This window comes from Hevea brasiliensis, chromosome 3 (assembly GCF_030052815.1).
Source record: "Hevea brasiliensis isolate MT/VB/25A 57/8 chromosome 3, ASM3005281v1, whole genome shotgun sequence".
Taxonomy (NCBI): domain Eukaryota; kingdom Viridiplantae; phylum Streptophyta; class Magnoliopsida; order Malpighiales; family Euphorbiaceae; genus Hevea; species Hevea brasiliensis.
Window position 1 is genome coordinate 25,341,687 of NC_079495.1, and position 9,901 is coordinate 25,351,587.

Genomic DNA, 9,901 nt, shown 5'->3' on the forward strand with positions numbered 1-9,901 from the left:
ACCAGTGCCCTAGCGATGGGTAACCCAGTGGGAAGTTGCAGTCTTCGTGGCTAGAAGCCCTAAACCGGTGAGAAGATTCATAAAATAATTTTTAAGACTCCAGAGAATAGTCATTGAGGTTTCTATGGCATTAGAATGCCAAGAAAAGGCTTAGAAAAATTTTTTGATCGGTACAGACGATTTTGGCTCAATAAGCCAAACGGAGGGCATTTTGGTCATTTCGTCTTCAGAGATGATTTTTGACCGACTTGTCCAGTTAAGTGAATAATTATTATGACATAAAATGTGAATGAATATTGCTAAAAATTGAATTGAAAATGAGTAGAAAAGAAAAGAAGAGAAAATGAGTTAAATAGGGAATTATGACCTTATGCCTATGTAATTAAAATATTTCCACCCAATCACAACTTAACAAAATGACTAAAGGGATAAAAATGAAACAAAACAAGATAAAAACAAAAAGAAAAAAATCAGCAGCCACCTTCAACCTCAAATCTGAAATTGCTTGAGAGAGAGAGAGCGAGAGAGAGAGAGAGAGAGAGAGAGCGAGAGAGAGAGAGAGGAGAACTTCCATGAAAGCTTTAATGGAGCTTTGGTTAACCCACTAAATCACCCCAAAACCCTAGATTCCCTTCACAAATATTTACCCTTACACCTAGAGCAAGTCTTGGGCAGCAAAGAGAAAGAGAAAAAAAGGAGTTCTCAAGCTTTGGGAATTAGCTAAATCAAGGTTAGTGCCAATTAGTCTTAATTACCTTGTGTATGCATCATGGAGAACATGAAATGAGTATGAAACTAAGCTAATTTAAATAACTTTTGCATGGCTGAATTTCATTAAATTTTGGAAGCCTTAGGGTACATTAGGGTTCCTTTAATTTGAATGAATTATAGTTGTACATTTCTACCATTGAATATGAACTTGATGCCTTAACTCATTGATTGCATGTATATTAAGCATTAAAGTTGTTGGAGTTAGGGTTTGGGGGAAAAGTTGAGATTCTACTTATGTATTGGTAATGGAAGTTCTAATGGTCAATTAATAACCATTTGGCTAAGTATAATGAGGAATTGAAGTGAATGGTAGCTTGGGATTTGAGTTTGGGTGTGCTGCCTTGAGTGCCCTACAGGTCTAGATGTGAGTCCAGTATGTTTGGGCAGCTATAACTTGGGTTGTGTAGGTTCAATTGGTGCAAGGCCAATTGGACATGAAATAAAACACATAATGGCATAATTTTGGTGAAGGAATTCTATCTAGAAACTAAACATAGGATGCCCTAAAAATTGACCAAATCCGGGTAACTTGCATTCTACCTGGGCAAAATGACCAAATGAATAGTGTTCATTCATTTGGTCATAACTCAGTGTAGAAAAGTTCAATTGACTTGAATTTTTACCAGTAGAAAGTTGAGACATAGCCCTACAACCTTCATGAAGAAAAGAAACCCAAATTTTAAACATAACATATCCAAAAACTGACCTGCAGTTAGTGTACAAAAACTACAGAATTGATTCTGCCCAGAAATTCTGGAAAAAGTGCAATCCGGCCAAATATGGTGTTTAGGCCATAACTTGAGCTACAAAACTCCAAATGGAGTGATTCAAAAAAATAAATGTAACTAGACACAATAAGGAACAACTTTGATGAAGAACATTTGGCCAAATTCTCACTGTAGAATGGCCTAATGGAACAGTGAACTCTAGTACCCAAAAATGAAATTTCTGATTTATTCACCATTGGTTAGAAGTATGGAATGATAACTAATGCCAACACTTTTGGGAACCAAAATGTGGTACATTTATGTGATTAGGACTCATGTAGCTATTATGCATTGGAAAGTCAATAATTTGACCTAAATAGTAAAATGAATAGTAACCTTACTTGTAAAGCATAAAAATTCAATCAATAACTTTGAAATGTGCCCTAGTACACCTAGTAAGATTGGTTTGGATAGGTTGGCATGCCAATAGGGTTCAGTTAGCAGTACTGCGCATGGCATTATGCCACTATGTGATTGTATGACTTTTAGCCATTCTGATATTATGATGATACTTGGCCTTGTACCTAATGTTTATTACAGCTTCTCAGCTGTTCTATTGCACACCGGGAGATACTTATGTGACCGATGGTGTGATGGCCCGAGGTACTTGGTACCCAGTGCCAGTTTACCCGTTTATCCAGTCCAGTCATCCAATATAGGTTACTTGGGCAACCAAAAATGAAAGTTAATAAATTTAATGAAATAATGGATACTACAAGTACCAAAGAAATAAGACTATAAATAATTACTAAAAATTTGTCTGCATGAGACATCAATATGTACACTGCATGTTTATTTCTTTTTAGTTCTTTTTATTTTATTATTAGCACCACTAAGCATTATTGCTTAGTGCGTCACTTTTTGCCACGCTTAGGTTCTGGAGAGACAAATAGAGAGCCCAGCAGACCACAGACTGGGTGAGATCACAGATCTGCATAGAGTCAGAGTCACCTCTCGTCTGCAGTGCATCAGTGGTAAGACCTTTAGGTTCCTTTAGAAATTTTGTTTTTGTAATTTGTAATTGGTAGTAGTTTATGGTTTGTAAATTATGAACTTATGTAAATAGTAAATTTATGTAATCATATGTTGATGCACATATTTTGTAAAATTTCATTAATTAATATAATTTGAGAATATCTTCATGAAATTAAATTTGATTTTGGATTTGAATGAAATTGTGGATTCATGTTGAAAACTTGAGATGGTTGTGAAAGTTGAGAATTGTAGAGACCATATTGATGGTTATTGGAGTTTGAGAATGATTGAAAATGTATAGGAAGTGTTTTCCACAAGTTCTGAAGAACTGTTTTTTTTATTTTTAGCCGGTACTCTGCCGTATTTTTTATAAAATTTTTGGAATCTCAAATAAATTTATAATTTCAATAAATGACTTAAATGAGTTAAATTTCACAAATTTCAATTCATAACCATAAAGAAATAAATTAAGAAAGGATAAAAATATTTGAGATAAATTATGGTGTTTCGGTACACTGTGTGGCATATCTTACTCGACTATACTGTAGACGGGCAAGGGGTGTCACACATTCCCCTCCTCATTTGGCAACATGTATATAGATTACATATCAAAGTGCGTAGAAGTAATAGCCTCACCAATAAACGATGTCAGGGTTGTCATCAAGTTCCTCAAGAAACATACATCTTTACAAGATGTGACACACCAAGGGCAATCATTAATAATGTGGGAGGTCACTTCTGCAATAACCATTTTGAAACTTTACTTAGAAAATATGGAGTGACTCACAAAGTGGCAATACGATACCACCTTCAAACAAGTAGACATATGGAGATTTCAAATAGGGAATTAAAGAGGATCCTTGAGAAAATAGTAAATCACTCAAGGAAGGATTGGTCCCTAAAATTAGATAATGCACTATGGGCCTATCGCGCTACCTTCAAAACTCCTATTGGAACCACCCCCTTTTGCTTGGTGTATGGGAAGTCATACCACCTCCCTATTGAACATGAGCTTAAAGCCTATTGGCAATTTAGACCCTCAATTTTCACGTAAAGACTGTTGGAGAAAAGAGGATTTTACAGCTCAATGAACTGGAGGAGATTTAGCAAGACGTCTATGAGAGTGCAAAGATCTTCAAGGAAAAGATGACAAGCTGGCATAATAAGCATGTCACAATAAGAGAAATCAAAGAAGGAGCCCTTATCTTGCTTTTCAACTCTACATTGAAGCTATTCCCATGAAAGCTAAGGTCTAGGTGGTCTGGCCCCTTCAAGGTTCCATAAGTCTTCCCACATGAAGCAATAAAAGTATGGAGTGAAACCTCAGGAGCTTTCAAGGTCAATAGCCAAAGGCTGAAGCCATACTTCTTAGGAGAACCAATCGAGAAAAGAGTAACACACTCCTTTAGCAACCCACCTGCACAACAATGAGTTAAGAGAAACAGTCAAGCTAACAATTATAAACAAGCGCTCCTTGGGAGGCAATCCAAGACTTTAGAATTTTTCTTTAAGTTTTTTTTTTGTTTTTTTTTTTTTTAAGTTTTGTAGGAATCCCAAACTTTAACCGAAGACATTGTAGGTAAAAGCAAGGAGTGGAGAGGAAAGAAAGGATGGACATAAAGAGTTAAAACCATGCAAGATGGAAAATTTCAAAACCGAGGAAGTATTTCTATTGCTAACTGTAAACACCGTATTTTAGCCCGATAAACGAATTCTTTCTAATTGGCTTGGTAAAAATAACAATTGAAGTTTAATGCAATTTTTTTTTTTATCATTTAAGTTTAAGTTTTAATTACATTTCTAATTGTCCACTTAGTAAGTCTTAACTATTTTTTATCCCCAATGTTGTAATTGAATTTTAATCTTTTATATACTCATCCAATTTTTGATGTCGAACTTCTGTTTTATGATTATCTAAGGGAAGTTCAATTTCTTCATGCTGGCTATCCGATCTCAATAAAGTTTAATTTTATAATACTTGTTTAAACTTCAACTTTGTTCAAGTTTTAATCGAAGTTTGATTTCATGGTTGAAGTTCAATTTCTTCATACTAGCTATCCAATCTCAATAAAGCTCAATTTTATATACTTAAAATAGATTTAATTGTTTTTAGGTTTTAATCGAAGTCTAATCTTAAGATTATCTGATCTCAATAAATTCTGATGCTAGAAGTTGGAAAGCGAAAATGTTAAAAGATCAATCTTAAAAGAGATGTTTTATTATTCAAGGGATAAAATTACAAAAACGTCACTTGACAAGTGGATCTCTCCCAAGCTGAGCCTCATCAACATTATTCTCCTCCCGTTCGCTCTCACTCTCGGCCTCTTCACCCAAGGCAAGTTTCTCAAGCCAGGAAAAGTCTTTCTAAGGATAGCGTTTAAGCAGTTCAGCAAGGAAATCAATATGAGCTTGCACGTAAGTGCTAGCTTCTCTCTCGAGAGCTTCATTCTCTTTTGCCTTCAACTCATCCTCCTTTATCTTCAGATCTTTAGTGTATTTGGCCAAGTAGGCTGCTCGGCCCACCTAGGCATCCTCAAGTTCCTTTTTCTATCAAGCTATAACATCCTCAGAAGACTTCAACTGTTGCTCAAGTTCTCCAACTTGAGCATTGGCGCCGGTAAACTGGCCTTTGCAAGCAACGAGCTCATGGACTACCTTAGACATCTCTTGTCTTAAGAAATTCACCTTCTCTTTCACCATGTACTGGGTGGCTACAGCTTCTAGACTTAGGCTCATCGAGTGGTTCAAGAGATCGCCAATGCTCTCTAGGACCATTCGAGTTCGATCTTCTGTAAAGCAGATTTTTGGGCCAATGACTCGGGCTAGGTCTATATTCCCCTTAATAGTCCAGTTCTTCTACAGAGACCTCGCCAACATTTGGGCACCCCTAGAGATTAGATATCCAGACCAGCCAGCTTATCCAAATGAACCACCTTCAGAAGTAGTAGAGGTCAGTGGTTGAAGCGAAGGTTGGTTAGGAAGAGGAGCCGATCTCATGATGACGAATTCATTGTAACACCCCTCACCCGTCTATAGTGTAGCCGAGCAAGACATGCCACACAGTGTGTTGGAGCGTCTTAACTTATCCCATTATATTCTTGGTTATCACATATAATTTTATTTAAATTCAGATCTAATTATTTTATCGGAGAAACTGACGGAGTTTCCCCTCATTTCTTAATAATTTGACAATTTCCCACCTGTGTGAAACAATTATTTTTATATATATTCTCAAATTTGTTTTCTCATTTAGAACATCAATAAGTTTCACTCATATAAATACATAAGAAATTCAAAACATTTCCATACATACACAATTCAAATATGAAATTTCAAACTGTATTAATTTACATCATATGCACATTTAATGTACAAAAATGCATAATTTACATTACATATTCAAAATTTAATTACAATGATCAAAAATAAAGTACGAACTGGTGAACTCTACCAAAATATGCACTGCTGAGGAGGTGACACTCGGGACCCAAATGCAGATCCAAACTTCTAACTCCCAGTCTATGGTCTACTGGATTCTCTGGCCAAATCTTAGTGGTGCTAATATAAAATAAAAATAAACTGAATAATTAAATATGTAGATATTATGTTGTTATTTTATGCAAACTATAATTTTTGGTAATTATTAACATTTTTGTGTATTAAGTACTTTTATGTTCATTATTTGATAATAATGTATTTAAAATTATTTTAGTTGCCTAAGTAACCTATACAAATTGACCGGATTGGATAAATAGGTAAACTGGCACTAGGTACCAAGTACCTCGGGCCATCACACCATCAGTTATAAGTGTCTCCAGGTGTGCAACAGAACAGCGAATGAGTTGTAAAAATCATTGGGCACAATATCAAGTATAGCAGAATGGCCATAGGCCATAATATCACAGAATGGCACGAAATAACATAAATCACTGAATGGCATAATGCCATATGCAGTACTGCTAATAGAACCCTATTGGCATGCCAACCTATCCAAACCAATCATACTAGGCATACTAGGACATTTTATACAGTTAATCATTTAATTACTTGTATTTGTAGTTTTGTAGTTACTATTCACTTGACTATTCCTACACAAATGTTGACTTTTCAATCCATAATAGATTTTTAAATTCTAATGTCACCAAGATACTACATTTTAAACTTTATACTTGTTGATAGTAGTTGCCAAACTGAATTCATAGCCCATTGAGTGTTATTTCAAATTTCCAGATTTCATAGTCCATGTTCACTATTCCATTAGACCTTGCTACAGTGAAAATTTAGCTAAACTTTCTTCATAAAAGTTGTTCCTTTATGTGTCTTCTTTAATTCCCTTTTTGAAGCACTCTATTTGGAGTTTTGTAGCTCAAGTTATGGAATTTTTACCATAATTGGCTGGATTGATCTATACCCAGAATTTCTGGGCAGAATTTGGTTTTGGCAGTTTTTGGGTCCTAATTTTGGCTAGCACTTTGGATGGGTTATGATTAGAATTTGGTTTGGTGTTCTTCATGAAAGTTGTTCTAAATTGTCTAAGATTTTCATTGATATAAAATTCAAGTCAATTGGACATTTTTACACTGAGTTATGACCATTTGAATAAACACTGTTCATTTAGTCATTTTCCAAGGATAGCTTGTGTGTTACCCGGATTGAGGCAATTTTTAGGTCAACTTAGGTGGGTTTTCTGGGCATGGTTTCTTCACCAAAAATGTTTCATTATATGTCTATTTTCACCTCCAATTGGCCTTGTACCAATTAAAGCTACACAAATTCAATTAAGGCTATCCAAACACACTGGACTCCAATGGTCCAGAATTCATCACATAGGGCAACCTACACATTTCAATATCGAAAGCTACAATTTGTCTCATTTTATGGTCAAACCCTACCAAATGGTCACTAATTGAGCTTTAAAACCTAAATTTTCAAAGTTTCAATTCTTGCATCACATATACAAATCAATGTTCTAATTCATAAATTCATGTTAAGATGTCATCAATTCCCATTCCAATTCAATCAATTCAACAAAACCCTATCCTAAACAAGGCTACTGAAATTGGGTGTGTAACACCCTCACTGTAGCAACTCCGTACATTCTACTGTTCTAGTGATCAGTGTCGGTCTGGACAACTAGAACGTCTGAAAAAATATTTAAACTAAAGTGAGGCATCATAATTAACTCAAATATTAATAAGAAAAATTTAGAAAAAATTTTAGAAAGAAAATACAACCAAGTTAAATGAGCCAGTGCCTTAGCGATGGATAACCCAGTGGGAAGTTGCGGTTCTTGCAACTAAGAGCCCTAGACTAAGGAGAAAATTCATAAAATAAATTTTGGAACTCTAGAGAAGGGTCATTGAGGTTTCTATGGCATTAGAATGCCAAGAAAATGCTTAGAAACATTTTTCAAACGGAGGGCATTTTGGTCATTTCGTCTTCAGAGATGATTTTTGGCCGACTTTTCCAGTTGAGTAAATAATTATTATGACAAAAAAATATGAATAAATATTGCTAAAAATTAAATTGAAAATGAGTAGAGAAGAAAATAAGAGAAAATGAAATAAAAGGCTAATTATGACATCACCATGATGTCATTAAACATTTACCACCAATTAAAATTAACCAAGCTCACTTAAAACAAATAAAAAGAGATAAGAATAAAAAAAAATAGGTCATCAGCCACACCCATCCAAAACCAGCCGAACCTCTCCTGCATACCAATTCCACCATGAAAGCTCACCAAAGCTCCCAACCTCACCTCATCTCACCTTGAAACCACTACTTAGCTTCACAAAAATTTAATCTTGCAATTCAGTGCCAACAAGGTTAGTGTCCAAACTGTTGCTATTTTTGATTAAATTCATGTTTAATGGCATGAAGTAAGTAGGAAATGTAAGAAAACAAGATAAAAAGGTGTGTGTGTGCACTCTAAGAATTTTGGCAGCTAGGTTTGGTTAGGGTTTGGTGATTTTGCTTGATAGCAAAGTGGTGTTGAGAAGCCCTTGGTATTAAATGAGTGATTGAACATAATTGTGTAAGTGAAATGCAAAAAATTATGCATGTATGAACATGAAAAATTGGACATTTGAACACCATTAGGGTTTGCTCATGCAATGGTATGTTAACCTTGTAATGGTCAATTAGTGACCATATGAATGTGTGTGAGAAGGAATTGAAGTGAGTAAGGAGGTTGGAGTTGAAATTAGGTGTGTTGCTCTTGGTGACTTGCAGGACTGGGTGTGAGTCCAGCAGGTTTGGGCAGCTATAAATAGAGTTGTAGAGGTTCAATTGGTGCAAGGCTAATTGGTCATGAAACTAAACACATAATGGCACAACTTTGGTGAAGAAACCCTGCCTAGAAAGCCAAACCAAGTTAACCTAAAAATTGCCCTAATCTGGGTGACTTGCATTCTGCCTGGGCAAAATAACTAAATGAACAGTGTTTATTCATTTGGTCATAACTCAATGTAGAAAAGTCTAATTGACCTAAAATTTTACCAGCAGAATGCTGAGATATAAACCTACAACTTTTATGAAGAAAACAAACCCAAATTTTGATCATAACATGTTCAAAAACTGATCTGCAATCAGTATACAAAACATTGTAGATTTGGTTCTGTCCAGCAAATCTAGAAAGTTTGCAATCCGGCCAGTTATGGTGTTTAGGTCATAACTTGAGCTACAAAACTTCAAATGGAGTGATTCAAAAAAAGGATGTAACTAGACACAATAAGGAACAACTTTCATGAAGACAACTTTGCCAAATTCCTATTGTACAATTGACCAATAGAATAGTAAACATAATGCTTAAAATCTGAAAATTGTGAATAACTAACACTAAGCTTAGAAATGATATTGGCAACCAATACTAACAACTTTATAATGCAAAATGTGGTGTGTTGGGAATATTAGAACCAATGTACCTATTGTCTATACAAAAATCAACATTTTAGTTGACTAATGAAATGAATAGTAACATCTAAACTTAAATTTCAAGAATTGTAAAATTTAAAAGTGTAACATGCCCTAGTACACCTAGTAAGATTGGTTTGGATAGGTTGGCATGCCAATAGGGTTCAGTTAGCAGTACTGCACATGGCATTATGCCATTCTGTGATTTCATGGCTTTTAGTCATTCTGACATTGTGATAATACTTGGCCTTGTGCCTAATATTTATTACAGCTCATTAGCTGTTCTGTAGCACACCGGGAGATACATATGTGACCGATGGTGTAACGGCCCGAGGTACTTGATACCCAAAGGCGGTTACCCGCTTATCCGATCCAGTCATCCAAAGATAGGTTACTTGGGCAACCAAAAAAGAAAGTGGATAAATTTAATGAAATAATGAATATAACAAGTACAAAACAAATAAAACTACAAA